At 41.3% G+C, this 22,096-nt stretch overlaps 1 protein-coding gene and 1 pseudogene across 1 annotated transcript in view; both read left to right on the forward strand.

Annotated features, from left to right (window-relative positions):
• ANK2 (ankyrin 2) overlaps positions 1-22,096 on the forward strand; it is a 706,278-nt gene that overhangs the window by 30,680 nt on the left and 653,502 nt on the right. The gene's annotated exons all lie outside the window — the stretch shown is intronic.
• LOC112625168 lies at positions 9,256-11,431 on the forward strand (annotated as a pseudogene).

Consider the following 22,096-nt stretch of genomic DNA (forward strand, 5'->3'; position numbering starts at 1 on the left):
GGGCGCCTGTAGTCTCAGCTACTTGGGAGGCTGAGGCGGGAGAATGGCGTGAACCCGGGAGGCGGAGCTTGCAGTGAGCCGAGATCACGCCACTGCACTCCAGCCTGGGAGACACAGCGAGACTCCGTCTCAAAAAAAAAAAAAAAAAAAAAAAAAAAAAAAAGAAATTGATACATTCTTAGACACACACAATCTACTAAGCCTGAATCATGAAAAAATTTGAGGCTAGCGCAGTGGCTCATGCTTGTAATCCCAGCACTTTGGGAAGGTAAGGTGGGATGATCACTTGAGGCCAGGAGTTCAAGACCAGCGTGGGTAAAATGGTGAAACCCTGTCTCTACTAAAAATACAAAAAATTAGCCAGGCGTTGGTGACTTGCTCCTGTGGTCTCAGCTACTCTGAAGGTTGAGGTGAGAGGGTCTCCTGAGCCCCGGGGGGTTGAGGCTGCAGTCAGGTGAGATGGTGCCACTGGACTCCAGCCTGGGTGACAGAGCAAAATTGTCTCCAAAAAATAAATAAATAAATAAATAGTAAAAAATACAAATATACACACACACACACACACACACACACACATATACATACACACACACAGAAAATTTGAGCAGATTGATAACGAGTAAGGAGATTGAATCAATAAAAATTTTAAAATAACAGCTGTTGGTGAGAATATAGAAATGTAGTAAAAAAGAAACCCTTCGTCGGGTGTGGTGGCTCAAGCCTGTAATCCTGGCACTTTTTTTTTTTTTTTTTTTTTTTTTGAGGCGGAGTCTCGCTCTGTCGCCCAGGCTGGAGTGCAGTGGCCAGATCTCAGCTCACTGCAAGCTCCGCCTCCTGGGTTTACGCCATTCTCCTGCCTCAGCCTCCCGAGTAGCTGGGACTACAGGCGCCCGCCACCTCGCCCGGCTAGTTTTTTGTATTTTTAGTAGAGACGGGGTTTCACCGTGTTAGCCAGGATGGTCTTGATCTCCTGACCTCGTGATCCGCCCGTCTCGGCCTCCCAAAGTGCTGGGATTACAGGCTTGAGCCACCGCGCCCGGCTCCTGGCACTTTTTTGGCATACACCTGTGGTCCCAGCTACTCTGGAGGCTGAGATCGGAGATCTACATCAACCCAGGAGTTGGAGATCAGCCTGGGCAATGTAGTGGGACTGCATTTCTACAAAAAATTTAAAAATTACCCCACATGGTGGCACATGCATGTGGTGCCCAGGGGATGGGGGTGGGAATGCTTGAGTTTCAATGTCAAGGCCGCAGTGAGGCATGCTTGCCCCACTACACTCCAGCCTGGGTGACAAAAGGAGACCTGGCTCAAAACAAACAAACAAACAAACAAACAAACAGGAACCTAATAAACAGTTGGTTAGGATGTAAATTAGTAACAGTCATTATAGAAAACAATATGAAGTTTCCTGAAAAAATTAAAAATAAAACTACCATATGATCTGTCAATTTCACTATTGGATATATATCCAAAGAAAATGAAATCAGTATGATTAAGTTATAGATGCATGCCTATGTTCATTGCAGCATTATTCACAATAGCCAAGGTATGGAATCAGTTTAAGTGTGCATCAGTGGATGATTAGATACAGAAAATCTGGGCCAGGCATGGTAGCTCAGGCCTGTAATCCAAGCCCTTTAAGAAGCCCAGGCAGGTGGATCACCTGAAGTCGAGAGTTCGAGACCAACATGGCAAAACCCCGTCTCTACTAAAAAATATAAAAATTATCCAGGCATGGTGGCGCGTGCCTATAGTCCCAGCTACTTGGGAGGCTGAGGCAGGAGAATCGCTTGAACCCGGGAAGCAGAGGTTGCAGTGAGCCAAGATCGCACCACTGCACTCCAGCCCGGGCTACAGAGAGAGACTCTATCTCAAAAAAAAAAAAAAAAAAAGAAAGAAAAAGAAAAGAAAAGAAAAAATCTGGTATATATGCACAACAGAATACTATTCAGCCTTCTAAAAAGAAGGAAATCCTGTCATTTGCAGTAATACAAATGAACCTAGAGGACATTATGTTAAGTGAGATAAGCCAGGCACAGAACAAACACTGTATGATCTCACTTATATATGAAATCTAAAAAGTCAAAAACATAGAAGCAAAGAGTAGAATGTTAGTTATCAGGGGTAGGGATTGGCAGAGAGGGCAGGGATTGGAAAGATGTTAGTCAAAGGACATGAAATCTAAGAAGAATAAGCCTGGCCAATATGGTGAAACCTTGTCTGTACTACAAATACAAAAATTAGCTGGGTGTGGTTGTGCGTGCCTGTAATCCCAGCTACTCAGGAGGCTGAGGCATGAGAATCGCTTGAACCAGGGAGGCAAAGGTTGCAGTGAGCTGAGATCACACCACTGCACTCCAGCAGCCTGGGAAACAGAGCAAGACTCTGTCTCAAAAAAAAAAAAAAAGAAAGAAAAGAATAAGTTCAGGAGACCTATTGAACATCATGGTGAATACAGTTAATAACAATATATTGCATATTGTACATTTGAAAATTGCTGGCCAGGTGCAGTGGCTCACGCCTGTAATCCCAGCACTTTGGGAGGTCGAGATGGCAGATTGCCTGAGATCAGGAGTTCAAGACCAGCCTAGCCAACATGGTGAAACCCCATCTCTACTAAAAATACAAAAATTAGCCAGATGTGGTGGTGAGCGCCTGTAGTCCCAGCTACTCCTCCTTTGAAGGCTGAGGCAGGAGATTCGCTTGAACCCGGGAGGTGGAGGTTGCTGTAAGCCGAGATTGCGCCATTGCACTCCAGCCTGGGTGACAGAGTGAGACTCCGTCTCCAAAAAAATAAAATAAGGAAATAAATAGAAACTTTGTCCCCCAAAATATATAATTAATAATGTCATTCAGATGGGAATCAGTCACACACTTATGATGTCTCTAGACTCTATCTAGAGGGAATTAAGGGTGGAAAAGCAGAGGCATTGGAGGAAACTGTCTGCAAGCTGCGTTTGCATAGTAAACATACTGTTTTAGTTAGCTTATATTTTTATTTAGGACCTCCTGGGGATAACGGTACCACTGGGCATCACTATGAATTTAGTTATTTTGAAAATTATAGTGTACTCGAACATTCCAAAATCAGAGAAAATGCTGTCATGTATGTTTTAGTAGTATATATAGTGACCGGCTGGGCATGGTGGCTCACGCCTGTAATCCCAGCACTTTGGGAGGCTGAAGTGGGTAGATCTAGATCACTCGAGCTCAGGAGTTTGAGACCAGACTGAGCAACAAAATGGGACCCCATCTCTACAGAAAATACAAAAATTGTGGGGTGTGGTGGCACATGCCTGTAGTCCCCAGCTATTTCAGAGGCTGTGAGGTGGGAGGATTGCTTGAGCCTGGGAGTTTGAAGCTGCAGTGAGCCATGATTGTGCCACTGCACTAAACCTGGGCAACAGAGTGAGACCTTGTCTCAAAAAAAAAAAAAGTATGTATAGTAACTAATATCTACATGTTTTGTATGCATGTAACACTCAAAGTGCAGAAATAAGGTCTCACTTTGTTGCCTGGGCTAGAGGAGTGCCTATGTGACTGTTCACAGGCACAATCATCGCACCTTCAATTCCACAATCAGCCTTCAATTCCTGGGCTCAAGCCTTAGGCTCTCAAGTAGCTGGGACAATAGGTGTGCACCACCATGCCTGGCTCAGGGATTTTCATAAATATTTCTTTTTTTTTTTTTTTTTTTTTTTTTTGAGACGGAGTCTCGCTCTGTCGCCCAGGCTGGAGTGCAGTGGCCGGATCTCAGCTCACTGCAAGCTCCGCCTCCCGGGTTCCCGCCATTCTCCTGCCTCAGCCTCCCGAGTAGCTGGGACTACAGGCGCCCACAACCGCACCCGGCTAATTTTTTGTATTTTTAGTAGAGACGAGGTTTCACCGTGGTCTCGATCTCCTGACCTTGTGATCCGCCCGCCTCGGCCTCCCAAAGTGCTGGGATTACAGGCGTGAGCCACCGCGCCCGGCCTTCATAAATATTTCATATCTTGTGGTATGTAAGTACCAGCTCACAAGAGCCGATGGTTAAAATATCAGGAATTCTGTAAGTTAGTTGACTCATGTTGGTGGTTTGAAATCAGGTAGGAAATTGGTAAGTGCTACAAAGCTTTCTTATTCCCAGGTTGGTGAAACATTTACCAGCACACCACTGTGTGTATCAGCTCATTTTACTCTCACAATGACTATAAAATGGATACCATTATTATTCCTATTTTACAGATATGGGAACTGACAGAGTAGGGATTTTTTTTTTTTTAGAAACAGGGTCTGGCTCTGTTGCCCAGGCTGGAGTGCAGTGGCATGATCATAGCTCTCTGCAACCTGAAACTACTCAAACTACTGGGCCCAGCCACTCCTGCTTCCCAAGTAGCTACAGGCACCACATTATCATACCCAGCTATTTACTTCTTCCCTTTTTTTTTTTTTTTTTTTTTGTAGCGAAGGGAGTCTCCTTGTGTTGCCCAGGCTGGTCTCCAACTTCTGGCCTCAAGCAATCCTTCCACCTTGGCTTCCTAAAGTGCTGAAATCACAGACCTGTGCTCAGCCGGAGTAGGGATTTTTTTTTTTTTTTTTTTTTTTATTTGAGATGGAGTCTCACTGTGTCGCCCAGGCTGGAGTGCAGTGGCGCGATCTCGGCTCACTGCAAGCTCCGCCTCCCGGGTTCACGCCATTCTCCCGCCTCAGCCTCCGAGTAGCTGGGACTACAGGCGCCCGCCACCACGCCCGGCTAGTTTTTTGTATTTTTAGTAGAGACGGGGTTTCACCATGTTAGCCAGGATGGTCTCGATCTCCTGACCTCGTGATCCACCCGCCTCGGCCTCCCAAAGTGCTGGGATTACAGGCTTGAGCCACCGCGCCCGGCCCGGAGTAGGGATTTTTAATTGTAGTAGTCAGGTTCTTGAGTTCACGGTCATAAACTCTTTGCAATGTTGCTATTGATTGCTCCCAAAGAGGTGTTCTGTCCTTACAGTGTTTTCTACAAAACGGAATGCAGCCTCACAACTGAGGGTTGGGATGCACTTTTAGAAGTCATCTACTTGGGTCTTCACCAACACCAAACAATGTGGTCTACCCTGGACTAGAAAGAGCATGAATCTCTGCTTCTAAATAACACTCAGTGTTTCAGGCTGGGCGTGGTGGCTCACGCCTGTAATCTCAGCACTTTGGGAGGCTGAGGCCAGTGGATCATGAGGTCAGGAGTTTAAGACCAGCCTGGCCAAGATGGTGAAACCCCGTCTGTACCAAAAATACAAAAAAATTAGCCGGGCATGGTGGCGGATGCCTGTAATCCCAGCTACTCTAGAGGCTGAGGCAAAGAATTGCTTGAACCCGGGAGGTGGAGGTTCCAGTGAGCCAAGATCCTGCCACTGTACTCCAGCCTGGGCAACAAAACGAGACTCCGTCTCAAAAAAATAAAAAAATAAAAAATAAATAAATAAAAATAACCACAACAACAAAATAGCTGGGCACGATGGCATGTGCCTGTAATCCCAGCTACTTGGGAGGCTGAGACAGGAGAATCGCTTGAACTGAGGTTGCAGTGAGCCGCGATCAGGCGACTGCACTCCAGCCTGGGTGACAGAGTGAGACTCAGTCTCAAAAAAATAATAATAATACATAAAAAATAAATAAATAACACTGTTATTTATATCTCCCTGAGACTTGGATTCCTCACCTAAGAATAAATAACTGGGATATGATTATATCTGAAGTGCCTCCCACATGTAAAATCCTGGTTTAACCAAAGCCTATCCAATTCTGCTTCTTTACCCTGGTATTTGGAGGCCCGGTATCTGCTCCATATGTAGCTCATGGCTCTACTAGTGACAAAGCATTAGTTCATGAGTAATTTTACTCTAGTTATTTCCTATATGTACACATTTTTAATAGAAATTATGTAAGTTTTATACTAATAACTTACCATGACTGCAAATTAGACTTCAAGCTTCTGCAGAAACTGTTTTTTTCACTGATACAGACCCAGCACCTAGCTCAAATTAAACATTTGTGGAATGAATTAACGAAATTTTCTTCAATTCAATTAAAGAGTTCAACTTTGACTCAGATCAACAATAATTAACGCCATAGCTATAGGTTAAATATATTGCATAGAAAAGAAAAGGAAAAACTGAAGACAGAGACCAATTTTGTTTGTTTGTTTGTGTGTTTTTTGAGACGGAGTCTCACCCTGTCGCCCAGCCTGGAGTACAATGGTGCGATCTCAACTCAGTGCAACCTCCGCCTCCTGGGTTCAAGCAGTTCTCCTGCCTCAGCCTCCCAAGTAGCTGGGAATACAGCCGCCCGCCACCATACCCGGCTAATGTTTGTATTTTTAGTAGAGATGGGGTTTCACCACATTGGCCAGGCTGGTCTCAAACTCCTGGCCTCAGGTGATCCACTCGCCTCGGCCTCCCGAAGTGCTGGGATTGCAGGCGTCAGCCACCACGTCCGGCTAACAGAGATTAATTATATGATGTGGTGTCTGTGTGTGTAAAATACATATTTGCATATATATATGCATAGTATATCTGTGGAAGGAAACAGAAGGAATAGTAACATTGATTTCCATTAGAGATGAAAAGTGTGAATTCAATTTTAAGCCTACTCACAGTCTCTCCTTAAGAGAACAAGATGCCTACTTTCTAATCTTTTGGAGAAGGAACTGAGCTCCTTAGCTGGCTCACTGATGGGACTCGACAAGTGCTGAAAAATATTATCTTTAGCATGGTGAGTAGTGGGAGCATTTCTGCTATTCCCTCTTTCTAGTTAAATTCAGGGCCAAAATGTATTCCTGGGATGGCTTAGACCCTTTCCTTTCCTGTGTCCAGAGTCATTAATAGTCAAAAACTACTTACTGGAGAAAGTAGACTGTGAGGAGCCCTGTTAGGGTGTATAAAATCAATGAAAGGCAATTTGCCTGCCACCAAGTAGCTGGAATCCCCAGTTGGTGAGATAGAGGTGGGTTCCTCACCATTTTTCTTTTGGGATTTCAAGAAGTGGTTCTCTTGTATTCTGATGCCATGTATAATAGTAATTTATATCCTTAAATGTTTTCCCATTATCAAAAGATGTTCATGCTTATTTTTAAAACAGAAATAAGAAGTAACACAGAGAAAAAGAAAAAAGTTCCATTGTTTTACTACCCAAAAATAACCACCATTTTTGGGAGACATTTGTTTCCATTTTTACTTTTGTAGTATTTTGTTGGTGTGTGTAGGAAGTAATCTGGGCATGTTGCCCAGTTTGGTTTAATTTTTGTTTATTTGTGAAGTGTCTTAGATTGCATTACACTTATTAGATCATTACTGTTATTAGCTGTTCCTAATGATACATCATAATGTGATCTTATCAATCTAAAATTGAAGCAATAAAAAGTTCATTCCCTAGAGCAATCGCACATGTTGCCTCAATTATGAAGAAATGATACACACTGGAAATATAACTCTAACTTCAGTGAATTTAAAATTCTGACTGAGTGAGGTGGCTCATGCCTGTAATCCCAGCACTGTGGGAGACTGAGGTGGGTGGATCCTTTGAGCCCAGGAGTTCGAGTCCAGCTTGGGCAACATAGTGAAACCCTGTCTCTACAAAATATACTGAGGTGAGAGGATCGCTTGAGCCTGGGAGGCAGAGATTGCAGTGAGCTGAGATTGTGCCACTGCACTCCAGGCTGGGTGGCAGAGAGATACTCTGTCTCAAAAATAAAAATAAAAAATAGAATAGAATAGAATAGAATAAAATATTCCCTGGATGTGATTCTTTAAACATTTCTTTTCTGTGCACATTGCTTAAGTGTTAAATCAGACTGGGTTCCTTCCTATCTCCCAATGCATTACAGCTTCTTCCACCTCCCCAATTTTGCTTATCTCTTCATCTTCCTGTCTCTACCTGTCAACATTCATCATCTTCAAGGGCTGCCACCCATCTTCCCACAAGGGGGCTTTTCTTGTTACACTGATGTCATTCACATGACAGCAATGAATCTCTCATTTCCCCAAGCCACTGAAGTAGTACTCTCTGTACCATTCATGGGGTGTGTATATTCTATTTATTTTTTTAAATTGTGATAAAAAATATGGAATTTATCAACCATTTCTAAGTGTACAGTTCAGTAGTATTAGGTATAATCACATTGTTCTGCAAGTAATCTCCAGAAATTTTTCATTTTACAAAATTGAAACTGTGTACTCATTGAACAGCTCTCCATTTCCTCCTCATCCCAGCCCATGGTAACTACTATTCTTTATATTTCTATGAATTTTTCTATATAGGTGCCTCATATAAGTGGAATCATTCAGTATTTGTCTTTTTGTGATTGGTTTATTTTATATAGTCTGTTATATTTGTAGTCTACTTATGTAGACTATAACTTACATAGTCTATGTTCCCAGAATCCTATCCTTTCTTTTAGGTTTCAGAACAGAAATAAAACCCATCTATGACAAGTACCTTTCAATTAAATCACTATATTTTTATAATCCCTTGCCTAACTTAATAACCTAATAGCTGCTAAATTTATCTTAAATTTAAATTAAAAAATAGAACCAGGGCTGGGTGCGGTGGCTCACGCCTGTAATCCCAACACTTTGGGAGGCCCAGGTGGGCAGATGGCCTGAGCTCAGGAGTTTGAGACCAGCCTGGGCAACACGGTGAAACCCCATCTCTACTAACATACAAAAAATTAGCCAGGTGTGGCGGCATGTGCCTATATAGTACCAGCTACTTGGGACGCTGAGGCAGGAGAATTGCTTGAACCTGGGAGGTGGAGGTTGCTGTGAGCCGAGATTGCTCCACTACACTCCAGTCTGGACAACAGAGCAAGACTCCGTCTCAAAAAAAAAAAAAAAAAAAAAATAGAACCATAAAGTTTTACAGAATTTAACAAATCAGTTCTCTAATATTACAGATGAGGAAATTGACTCCAGAGAATCAGGTATATAGAAATATGTGGCAGATCATTTTTCATTCCCCTTCACAATGGCAGATTTCAGACATCTACCACTCAGGGAAGAGATGTTTTGTTTGAGAGGCATTTCCTTGCAATCGCACTATTTCAGTAGGTGCTGCATGTGTGGTAAGGTTAATGTTCATTCTGCAAATCCTTTTTAGAGGTAACACCTTCGTGACTGAATCATTTTTCTCCTAAACTCTGGTTGGGGGGCTGTCATGTAGTGAGATTGCTGATTGCATCACTAGACCACTAGTCTTGGAGGAGCTCAGCTGAAGCTGGAGAGAAAGAGAATGGAAATGGAGAGAAAGAGAAATAGTGACAGTAATTCTCCCTTGAAGGAGCACAATTACATTGTTCTGATGACTGGTTTTGGTAGTGGTAAGTAGTGGTGGCTTTTTTTCAGAAAGTCCCTCTAGTGTTATTAAGACCTTGGGCTCTGAAGTTGCATGGTTTGAGTTCAAATTTGGACTCTGAATCTTGCTCAGTATGTGACCTTGGCCTGGTTACTTCCTCTCTAACTCTCATTTTCATTGTCTATAAATTGGGGATAATATGTTTAGCATATCGCTATTGTGAGAATTTATGCATACAAAGTGCTGGGCACATAGTAAATCATTCATATTCGCAAACATTAGTTATTTTTCATAACTAAGAAAAAATGCTAACACTCTATAATGCTTGGTTTAATAACATATTAGACTATTGTATGTTCAGGAAATATATAAGTTCTCTCTGTAAATCTGCTGCCTTTCATTGCAGGAAATCTTTGGGTATACATGCACATAGAGCACATGGTTTGTATTTTATTTTTATGAAAGGTAAATATCCACCTATCCTCTATCTCAATTATCAGTTGCTGCATAACAACCATTCCCATGTTCAGTGCTTTAAAACAATAGCTATCATTTATTCGCTCCTGGTTCTGAGATTTATGCAGGACTTGGCATCAGCTGGAGCAGCTTGACTGGGGTCGGATGATCCACTTTGAAGGTGGCCCATTCACATGACTGGGACATTGGTGCTAGTTGGTGGAGTTTGGTGGGAGAAGGGGTTCAGTTCTTGCTCAGCTGAGTTCCTCAGTTCTTGCTGCCAGCTGGGTTCTTAGTTCTCTTACACATGGCCTCACCATATAGAAGACTTGGGCTTCTTCCTAGCTTGGTAGTTGAAGGAGTTGGACTATGTTTGTGAGGATTTTCTTCCATTTGTACAAAAGGAGGAAGCTCAAGGTTTCTTAAGACTTAGGCCTGGAACCGGAACAGGGCAACTTTAGCTGTATCCTATTGGTTAAAATGTGTCAGTTTCAAGAAGGGACGGCACAAAGATGTAAATAGCAGGAGATTTGGTTCATTGGGGTCCATCAATAGAACAAACTACCACACCATTCATCTAACGTAAATATTTAGCAACATTGAGGTATAAGAGAATACTCATTTATTAATTCCACAATTATTTACTGAGCATCTGTCCTGTGCCCAGGTTTATAATAGGCACTGTGGATACACAATTGAATAAGGCATGCGGCTGGGTGCAGTGGCTCACATCTGTAATCCCAGCACTTTGGGAGGCCGAGGCGGGTGGATCACCTGAGGTCAGAATTTCGAGACCAGCCTAGCCAACATGACGAAGCCCTGTCTTTATTGAAAAAGTACAAAAATTAGCCAGGCGTGGTGGCGGGCACCTGTAATCCAAGCTACTCAGGAGACTGAGGCCGGAGAATCGCTTGAACCTGGAAGGCAGAGGTTGCAGTGAGCCGAGATTGCGCCACTGTACTCCAGCCTCGACAACAAGAGCGAGACTCTGTCTAAAAAAAAAAAGACATGTAAGATCCTTGCCCAGGTGGAGCATACATCAGGTAATTAAGTAAGTGATTTCAGTAGTTCCTTACTTAACAGGTGCTATGAGAGTAGTAAGGGCTATATGCTGCAGGTAGCTAGCAGGAACTTTAACCTAGTCTGTAGGTTCAGGAGAGTTCTGAATTGTGAGTTAAAAACTACATTCTAGCTCTTCCTCTGGGCTGCCTACAGAGGTGGCAGCCATCTCCTCCTCGGCATCAGACCCCTTGTGAAGCCCAAGATCATCAAAAAGAGAACCAAGAAGTTCATCCAGCACCAGTCAGACCCATATGTCAAAATGAAGCATAACTGAGAAACCCAGAGGTATTGACAACAGGGTTCATAGAAGGTTCAAGGCCCAGATCTTGATGTCCAACATTGGTTATGGGAGCAACAACAACAACAAAATTAAACACAAACAAACAACAACAACAAAAAACAAAGCATATGCTGCCAGTGGCTTCCGGAAGTTCCTGGTCCACAATATCAAGGAGCTGGAAGTGCTGCTGATGTGCAACAGATCTTACTGTGCTGAGATCGCTCACAAAAACCAAGAACCTCAAAGCCATCATGGAAAGTTCAGCTGGCCATCAGAGTCACCAACCCCAATGCCAGGCAGTGCAGCAAAGAAAATGAATAGATAGCTCATATGCATGTTTTGTGTTTACATAAAACCGTAAAAACTGCCAAAAACCCAAAAACAAACAAACAAAAAAATCTCCTACATTCTAGAAGAGTCCAATGTAAGGAGAGAAACAGAGTTAGAATAGGCAAAAAAAAAGTCTGGTTTGTCTGGATATTTAAGGTTTGAAGCACTTAGAAGCATGCCACTACGCCCGGCTGGCATGAATGCTTTTAAAAGATATTTCTAGGCCAGGCTCTGTGGCTCACGCCTGTAATCCCAGCACTTTGGGAGCCCGAGCCAGGGGGATCACGAGGTCAGGAGTCAAGACCAGCCTGGCCAACATGGTGAAACCTCGTCTTTACTAAAAATACAAAAATTAGCCAGGCATGATGGCTCACGCCTGTAATCCCAGCTACTTGGGAGACTGAGGCAGGAGTTTCACTTGAAATGGGAAGGCGGAGGTTGCAGTGAGCCGAGACTGTGCCACTGCACTCCAACCTGGGTGACAGAGCAAGACTCCATCTGGGAAACAAAAAGAGATCTCTGCCCACCCATGTTATGCTAAATTACCAATTTCCTGATGTTCCCTTAGATGGGGGAGGGAGGAGCAATTTCCTCATTGCTCTCTTCCTATCACTCTCTGATAAACAAACCTGTGTTGTGCTCTTAGCTTTGTCAGTGAAGAGCTAACTTTTAATACTAAAAGAAATAAATATTTAAAGACCAAGACCAGGCTAGGCAACATGGCAAAAAACCATCTCTATTAAAAATACAAAAAATTAGCCAGTCTGTAGTCCCAGCTACTTGGAGGCTAAGGTGGTAGGATCTCTTGAGCCTGAGAGGTCAAGAGTGCAGTGAGCTGTGATCACGCCACTGCACTGTAGCCTGGGCAACAGAGTAGAACCCTGTCTCAATAAATAAATAAATAAATAAATAAAATAAAAATAAAGTTAAAAATCTTTGTTGCAGGCAGATTCTTCTAACCTATTTCCATTTCCAAATTCTCCACATCAATCTGGTCTTTCTAAATGTGGTTAGCTGCCAGTATTTTAGTTAAAGTTCTGTTCTGATGAGGGGGGACAAAAAAAAAAAAAGGAAAAGCAGAGAAAAATGACCATTATCAAAGAGTCAAAAGTATTATTCTCTTTTTTATTAGCATTATTGTTTCACGTGTCCGTGTGAAGAGATCACCAAACAGGATTTGTGTGAACAACATGGATGTTTATTTCACCTGGGTGCAGGTGGGCTGAGTCAGAAAAAGGAGTCAGCAAAGGTGGTGGGATTATCATGAGTTCTTGTAGGTTTTGGGATAGGCGGTGGAGTTAAGAGCAATGTTTTGGGGGCAGGGGGTGGATCTCACAAAGCACATTCTCAAGGGTGGGGAGAATTACAAAGAAACTTCTTAAGGGTGGGGGAGATTATAAAGAACATTGATCAGTTAGGGTGGGGTAGACACAAATCACAATGGTGGAATGTCATCAGTTAAGCTATTTTCACTTCTGTGGATCTTCAGTTGCTTCAGGCCATCTGGATGTATACGTGCAGGTCACTGGGGATATGATGGCTTAGCTTGGACTCAGAGGCCTGACATTTATTTATTTATTTATTTTTATTTTTATTTTTTTTAGAGACAAGGTCTTACTCTGTCTCCCAACCTGGAGCAGTGGTATCATCATAGCTCACTGTAACCTCTAATTCCTGGGCTCAAGCAATCCTCCTACTTCAGCCTTCAGAGCATCTGGGACTACAGGTGCATGTCACCATGCCTGGCTGACTTCAAAAAATTTTGGGGGGCTGGGTGCGATGGCTCACACCTGTAATTCCAGCACATTGGGAGGCCAAGGTGGGCAAATCACGAGGTCAGGAGTTCAAGACCAGCCTGTCCAACATGGTGAAACCTCATCTCTACTAAAAATACAAAAAATTAGCCGGGTGTGGTGGCATGCGCCTGTAATCCCAGCTACTCAGGAGGCTGAGGCAGGAGAATTGCTTGAACCTGGGAGGTGGAGGTTTCAGTGAGCTGCGATCTCGGCATTTCGCTCTGTCACTAACAAAGCAGGAGAGCAAGACTCCGTCTCAAAAAAAAAAAAAAAAAATTGTAGCGGCTAGGTACAGTGGCTCACGTCTGTAATCCCAGCAGTTTGGGAGGCCAAGGTGGGCAGATCACTTAAAGTCAAAAGTTCGAGACCAGGCTGGCCAACAGGTGAAACCCCATCTCTACTAAAAAATACAAAAATGAGCCAGGCGTGGTGGTGGGCACCCATAGTCCTAGCTACCCAGCAGGCTAAGGCAGAAGAATCACTTGAACCCGGGAGGCAGAGGTTGCAGTGAGCTGAGATTACACCACTGCACTCCAGCCTGGGTGACAGGGTGAACTCTGTCTCAAAAAAAAAAAAAAAAAAAATTAAAATTAACTTTTTTTTTTGGAACAGAGATCTCACTATGTTGCCCAGGCTGGTCTTTAACTCCTTGCCTAAAGTAATCCACCTGCCTCAGGCTCCCAAAGTGCTAGGATTACTGGTAGGAGCCACCATGCCCAGCAAAAGTATTATTCTCTTAATAGATATTATCCCATATTACAACCACAGTTTTTCTAGCAACAACTGTTTATCATGTGCTTCTATATGCAGAGATCCAGTTTTGCCTTCTTCATCCAGGCAGAAATTCTCAGGAGAAAGAGATTAGGTCAACTTCCTTCGATTCCGTGAGCTGACTATTTCCACTAGGCTTTTCTCTAACCAATAGGGTTCTTTCCAGCAAGCCCAAGCATCCCTTCACTTGGCCCTCTTCAGAGAGCTGCATTTTCATTGCATAGCCATCCTGACAAAGCAAAGCATGCTCTGTCCATGCTGCCTCTTAGGGCTGGACCTGAGCAGTGTGGTCAGGATCGGTGGGCCCACTTTAGCGATAGGGTGGCAGAGCAGTCAGTCTGTCATCATCATAGTCAGTGCTTTTATGCCTGTGTCCATACAGACGCCTAGTGTAAGCGTTCCTTTTGGGTATTTTTTGTTTTGGGTATAACTAAAACTTTTTGTTTGTTTTTCTTTCCACTTGGACTTCATTATTCTTCATTTGAAATGACTGGTTTGTAAATCTTTAAAATTGGCATTGGGTTCAGCGTAAGGTGTGGTGGCTCATGCTTATAACCTCAGCTACTGGGGTGGTTGAAATGGGAGGATTGCTTGAGCTCAGGAGATAAAGACCAGCCTGGGCAACATAGTGACACGCTGTTTCTTAAAAACAAACAAACACACACAATAAAATTGGCATTGGGTTCAAAACCCTTCTCAGAGCATTTTTCTGATTTATTGATATAAACAATTATAATATAGTACTGTTTCACTTACCAGATGTTGAGTACTTGGCCCGTTTATTTGAACCGTTCAGAGAAGAGAATATGAACTTAAATAAAACAGGGCTGGGAGTCGTGGCTTGCACATGTAATCCCTGCGCTTTGGGAGACTGAAGGGGAGCACTGCTTGAGACCAGGCGTTCAAACCAGTCTGGGTAACATTTCCAGCCAAATTTTTTTTTAAAATTAGCTGGGCATGGTGGCATGCACCTTGAGTCCCAGCTACTTGGGAAGTTGAGGCAGGAGGATCTCTTGAGCTCAGGTCAAGCAGTTCACTACTGCATTCCAGCCTGGGCGGCAGCGAGACTCTGTCTCAAAACAAAATAAAATACTAAAATAAAATATGATAAGTGCTACACAGACTTGGGGAAGGCTTCACAGAGGTGAAATTCACTGTGTTGGCACAGTGTCTTCAAACTTTTCACTGAATTCTATGTGTGTGTGTGTATTAGGAGGGCTATGGAGTTAGGTGAGTGGAGACACACCCTAGATAAGACTGGTTAAGGTAGGTTGTCAGAAGGGCCTTGTTTGCCTTGATAAGGAGGAGTTTGAGCATTATATTTTAGACAATGGTTATCCATAATAGATTTGCAAATAGAGGAATAACATAATCAGATTTACTTTGTTTCTTTTTTAAAAGAAAGTAAAACTAAGACTGAAGAAAAGTCCCCTAAAATGAAATGCCAGATAATCCAAACTTCCATTACAACCATTTATAAACAGGTTTTAGGGGATTTTAGTCTTCATTCCACATCTTCTGAGATCCATCAGGATTACCAAGTCAGGCCAAGGCCCAAATGTTGACTCTGATACTTGGCATGAAGAATATGGAATTTTAATCTTCCACAGACTGTAAAAGCAAATCTTTTCCCATATTAGCTCAATACAGTGTGTAGTCAATGATGGAGTTATTAGTGAAATAGCTTCTTCTACAGGCTCACCATTTTAATGGTGTTTTATATAACCTTTCCTTTTTGGGGACAGAAACATGAAAGTGCGGCAGTTTACTTTGGCTGATACCTGACAATTTCATTATGGTAGATTCCTGAATAACTTGCTTTGTGCATTCTTTTAATTATTATTTATATGTTTTCTTTCAGTTCTACAATATTGGTTTTTAACGTTAAAAGAAAATATGTCTTTTATAGTTCTCTCCTCTAAAGATAACTTCCTTATGTGTATATTGCTTAAACTAACACATGTAATTAGGTTGGTGCAAAAGTTATTGTGGTCTTTCTCTCCTTTCCTTCTTTCCTTCTTCCCTCCCTCCATCCCTCCTCCTCCTCCTCCTTTTCTCTTTCTTTCTTTCTTTCTCTTTCTTTCTTTCTTTTTCCTTCCTTCCTTCCTTCCTCTCTCTCTTTTCTTTCCCCCCCTTTTTTTTTCTTTGAGACAGAGTTTAGCTCTTGTTGCTGTGGCACGATCTCGGCTCACTGCAACCTCTGCCTCCCGGGTTCAAGCAATTCTCCTGCCTCAGCCTCCCGAGTAACTGGGATTACAGGTGCATGCCACCACACCAAGCTAATTTTTTGTATTTTTAGTAGAAACGGGGTTTCACCATGTTAGCCAGGCTGGTCTCGAACTCCTGACCTCAGGTGATCTGACGGCCTTGGCCTCCCAAAGTGCTGGGATTACAGGCGGGAGCCACCGTGCCTGGCCTCTTTTATTTTCTTTTTTTTTCTCCACCCAGGCCGTACTGCAGTGGTGGATCCAGCTCAGTACAACCTCTGCCTGCCCGGTTCATCCAATTCTCCTGCCTCAGCCTCACAAGTAGCTGAGATTACAGGCATGTGCCACCATGCCTGGCTAATTTTTTTTTCTTTTTTTAGTAGAGACGGAGTTTTGCCATGTTGGCCAGGCTGGTCTCGAACTCCTGACCTCAAATGATCTGCCCACCTCGGCTTCCCAAAGTGGTGGGATTACAGGCATGAGCCACCAGTCCCGGCCATTTTGGCCATTACTTTCCATGGCAAAAACTGTGATTACTTTTGCACCAATCTAATATAGGTATAATTGTTCTGTACTTTTGTTTCCAATTGAACATCTCAGATAAAATAGCTCACATAGATAGACTTAATGGGTACAGAATATTAGACCTCATGAATAATTCTACTCTGGGAAATTTACATTGTTTCCAGTTTTTCACGTTACCTATAATATTTCCTTAGGATAAGTTTTTTTTTTTTTTTTTTTTTTGAGACTGGGTCTCGCTTTCTTGCCCAGGCTGGAGTGCAGTGGCATGATCTCGGCTCACTGCAGCTTCCACCTCCCGGGTTCAAGCAATTCTCCCACCTCAGTCACCCGAGTAGCTGGGATTACAGGGGCGTGCCACCACGCCAGGCTAATTTTTTGCATTTTTAGTAGAGATGGGGTTTTACCATGATGGCTAGGCTGGTCTCGAACTCCTAACCTCAGGTGATACACCCGCCTCACCCTCTCAAAGTGCCGGGATTACAGACATGAGCCACCATGCCTTGCCAGGATAAGATTTTAAAAGTAGAATTTCTGGATCATACTAGAGCATCTTGAATTTTAATATATGTTGTCAAATTATCCTTTACAGTTTTGGCATAAATTTGTATTCCCACTTACAGAATATGAGAGTACCTGCTTTAGCAAATACTTGCCAACATTAAGCTTTTTCTTTCATTTTTATCTTTCCCAATATAATTGTCAAAAAACAGTTGAGTGTATTAACATGTATGTCTTCATCTGTCATCAGGTTAAACATATTTTTGTAAGTTTATTAACCATTTATATTTCCGTATTTGTGAATGTCTGTTGACAGTCTTTGTCACTTTTCTATTGATGTTTCGCGCTATTGACTTGTAAGCCCTTTTTCTCTATGTGTCATACGTGATCCAGTAATTTTTTCTCAGTTGGACTGCAATCCTTTTAATCCATTTATCATATTTTTTCTTTATTATTCGTAAGCAGGCAGGCAATTTATCAGTCTTTTTCTTCCTTCATTGTTACTTCTTCCTTGACTAATTGTAAAAGTATTACATACATTCACCTATTATACAGGTCACAACACAAACACATCACACAAACACATCAAATATAAGTTCCGACATAAAAGCTATCGTTCTTTTTTAAATCTATTTTTATTTTCTTACTTTTCAATTTTTGTGGGCACATAGTAGGTGTATCTATTTATGGAGTACATGAGATATTTTGATATAGGCATGCAATGTGTAATAATCACATCAAGGTAAATGGGGTATCTATTCACTTCCAGCGTTTATCCTTCTTTTGTGTTACAAACAATCCAATTATGCTCTTTTAGTTATTTTTAAATTTACAATAACTTATTGTTTTCTGTTGTCACCCTGTTGTGCTATCAAGTACTAGATCTTATTCATTCCATCTAAATATATGTTTGTATCCATTAACCATCCCCGCATCTCTCCCTTCCGCACTGCCCTCCCTGGTCTCTGATAACCAGTTTTCATTCTGTTTCCATGAACTCAATTGTTTTAAATCATTCTTGTTTTTTTTTTTTTTCTTTCAATAATCCTGTCCTCTCACTCACCTACCATCCCCTTATATAAGCCCTTTAAAGGAATCCACTATATTTTCAATTCTATAGTGACTCTTAAAGAGATATTGGAAGTTCTTAGACCGGATTGCATATATTTAGGATGGCAATTAAATTAGCAAGTATGGCCAGCTTTTATTGATCATTAAAATGTATAAGAATTAAAACAATTGAAAAATTATATTAACCGTAAGAGTAATTTTCTAAATATATTTAAAGAGAACACTATATATGTTTAATTTCTGTTAAAACTGCTTTCTTAGCGCTTACATATGATATGAACAAAAAAAAGTTCAAATGTTGTTTGGATTGTGGGGGTAGAGTTAACTTTGGGGTTAGAAAATGCCTTTTTGATCCTAGCTACTCGGGAAGCTGAGGCAGGAGAATTGCTTGAACACGGCAGATGGAGGTGGCAGTGAGGTGAGATCGCGCTACTGCACTGCAGCCTGTGCAACTGAGTGAAACGCTGTATCAAAAAAAAAAAAAGAAAAAAAGAAAAGCAAAAGAAAATGCCTTTTTGAATACAGACCTCCTCCTAACATGCATAATTTTCTGGATAAAGAAAGTTGTCATTATTTTCTTGTATTGAAGTGATACAGGTGATGTGCTCCTTAGCTTATTACATGTTTTAGTGTTAAATAATATTTGGTTTCATCTGCAGATTTGTAAAATAGAAACAAAGAGTGAACACATATTAATCTAAAGGAATTTCTTCATTTTAATAACTTCAAAATAGTTTTGAATTATGTATTAACTTACACTTTAATCATGCATAATAGGAAAACTGAATGAAGCTTATTAAAATTATTCCTTGACATATTCAATGATAAAAAGGACGTGCTTTTGTGATTTTTCTGCAAATACTTGAAATATATTCAAATATCCAATTTTAAGCAGTAGAACTAAGGCTATAACTGTGGTCACGCATTTACAAAATCCCTAAAACAAATTTCAATTTGTATTATATTATTTCAGGAATTAAGCACAGTTAACAATGGTATCGGACTCACAGCAGATGACGTTACCTTTGCATTTTTCTAAAACAGAAGGGAGCAACATCAACCTTATCTCTTAAGGTTGAGGAATTCCTAACAGCGTTAGTCATAATGAAGAGTATCAACATCCTGAGGTGACACATTCTTTACCCAAAACTCTGTGGGGATTTTCAAAGTGGGAAATTCTTTTGTGTCTTTGAAACCAGGCAAATCAAAGGAATTTATTTTAATCTGGCTTAAATCCAGGCCAGTGAGTGGCACTAATAAGGAACAAACACATTAGCACCAAAAGGAAATGATCATTAGAAAGAAATCTTAATCTGTCCATAGCCCACAGGCTGAGATCTCCAAAGCCTTGTCACTGGACTTTAAATGTAAAAATCGCATTCAAATGTGTAAAATGATAATGTACAAGAATATTTACATGTGAAAATTGGTGGTTTATGTGCATAATTGGTTAGCTGAATACCTTTTTGTTGGGAGTAGGGGGTGGAGTTCTCCTAGGAACTCTTGAGCTTGTGAAAGAAAAAGGAAGAGAAGTTTTTTGTGAAAGCACTACATTTAAGAGTGGATTCATTTTTCAAATTGAAAGTTAAATATTAAGTTCTGACAATTAAGCAAATTGGTTCTGATCGGATTTATTTTAATGGTGGTTCTCTAATTTCTGGTTTTACTTTCTGGAACATCAAGAATATTGAGAATTAAAAGAAGGTCGGGAAGAGTGACAGGACAGGAGTAACAGAAGACATTAAATACCAGACTTTAACCCTCCAGTATCCTAGGGTTGGAAAGGAGAAATATTGTGAGATAAAAGTGAGAAGTTGGTAAGAATTTCTGAATATGTGATAACTGCTGGGGTTATCAAAATAATCCTAGCGCAATGGGTTAATAGTTTTCTATTTGAGAGTGCCTTGAAATGTCATCAGATGTATATTTACTAATTTTTTTCATTGATAAAAAGATTTGGCTATCATCCTAGAATATAATGAGTTCTACATTAGCTATTGAGATGTAGTAAAAGCTGTTTTCATACATTTTTTGTAAGGCATACTCCAAGTGATTCAATATCTGCAGTGCATCAGGAAAATGTGGTGATTAATATTGTATGATGTAGATCACTAAGAGCTCCTCTTTCAAGGAGCTCCCCTAGGCAAAAAACAAAGTTTTAGAATCTGGAACTGAACACCACCAAATCTGCCTATACAGACAAACATGCTTACCATGTAATAATTGTTATATAGCAAATTAAAATGGTCATTGTGGGTTTTATAGAGTAAATATGGCACAAATAAACAATCAAATTCAGGGTCCGCAAGCAGTGGTAGATGTAATCCAGTCTTGTTGCGAGCATGCTATGGAAATGTAGAGAACATCCTCATAACAAGCCTAATGGAATGTATTTCTTGTAGCAATGTGAGTGACCTGGTGTCCTTAATTCCTAGAGAAGTCTAGCTCAATGACATATTATTTTCACCTTAACCTGCTTTTTTTCTAGCATGCTTTATGTTTATCTTATGGCTAACCTATAAGGCTATGCTAATTTTACGCACAGACAGCACATTCCTGTTTGACCTTATTTCCCTTCCTCTAACTTCTGCAGCTGTTGGGCCTAAAGTTCCTCACAGTGTAATTTTGTGCTGGATGTGTTCTGAGAATGGATGAATTCAAGATACTCAAATACATACTTTATGGTCCCCTGAGGCAAGGCAATTGAAAACCACTTGATTGGAGGACATTTTGAAACACACCCATGCTTTTAAAATGCTTTGAATTATTGGAAACAAGAATTGCAGATATTCAACTTAGTAAACAGCAGCTGGAGGTAGAGATTGTCCTTTAAAATAAAGTCAGTGGATGGCCCTATGATTTTATTTATTCTTTTTTTTTTTCTTGGTAGATGGAGTTTCGCTCTTGTCACCCAGGCTGGAGTGCAATGGCGTGATCCCAGCCCACTGCAACCTCTGCCTCCCAGGTTCATGCAATTCTCCAGCCTTGGCCTCCTGAGCAGCAGGGATTGCAGGCGTGCACCACCATGCCCATCTAATTTTTGTATTATTAGTAAAGACAGGGTTTCGCCATGTTAGCCAGGCTAGTCTCAAACTGCTGACCTCAGGTTTTCCACCTGTCTCAGCCTCCCAAAGTGCTGGGATTACAGGCATGAGCCACCGCGCCTGACCTGACCTATGATTTTAAATCATCTTTGATCAAGCATGCATTATTCTATGCTACTTGAGCAGTTATCACCATCTGTAATATTACCAGTGATATCATTGGTAATGTATGGGAGGAAAAGTCTGAGTCTCAAGAGTAACATGCATGTAGGGGTTTCAAGTCTCTGGTGGGAAAAAATGTCTTAAATGAATTTGTACTCAGGCATAAAAATAGATCCATAGATATTAATGGCAAGCACTTGTTTATGGACCCAACTTTGGAATTTTGGGAGGAAAGTTATATTCAGAAAACGCATGGAAACTCATCAGCTCTTTACTCCAAAATTTTTAGAGTCAGCAGTCACCCACCCTGGAGGGCTTATGAGAGAGATGGTCCCCTACTGAATAGTTACTGGATTGAGAATAGCAATGTTTCCTAGGATTGTATGATGATGTTTGTGCAAAGTGATAGATAATAATGAAGCAAATCTTAGACATTGAGATTTATCATAGAACATAACAGTTGCTAATTTCAGAATTATCTAGCTGTAGGTAACTTTTTTTTTTTTTTTGAGACGGAGTCTCACTCTGTCGCCCAGGCTGGAGTGCAGTGGCCGGATCTCAGCTCACTGCAAACTCCGCCTC

This window comes from Theropithecus gelada, chromosome 5 (genome assembly GCF_003255815.1).
Source record: "Theropithecus gelada isolate Dixy chromosome 5, Tgel_1.0, whole genome shotgun sequence".
NCBI lineage: Eukaryota > Metazoa > Chordata > Mammalia > Primates > Cercopithecidae > Theropithecus > Theropithecus gelada.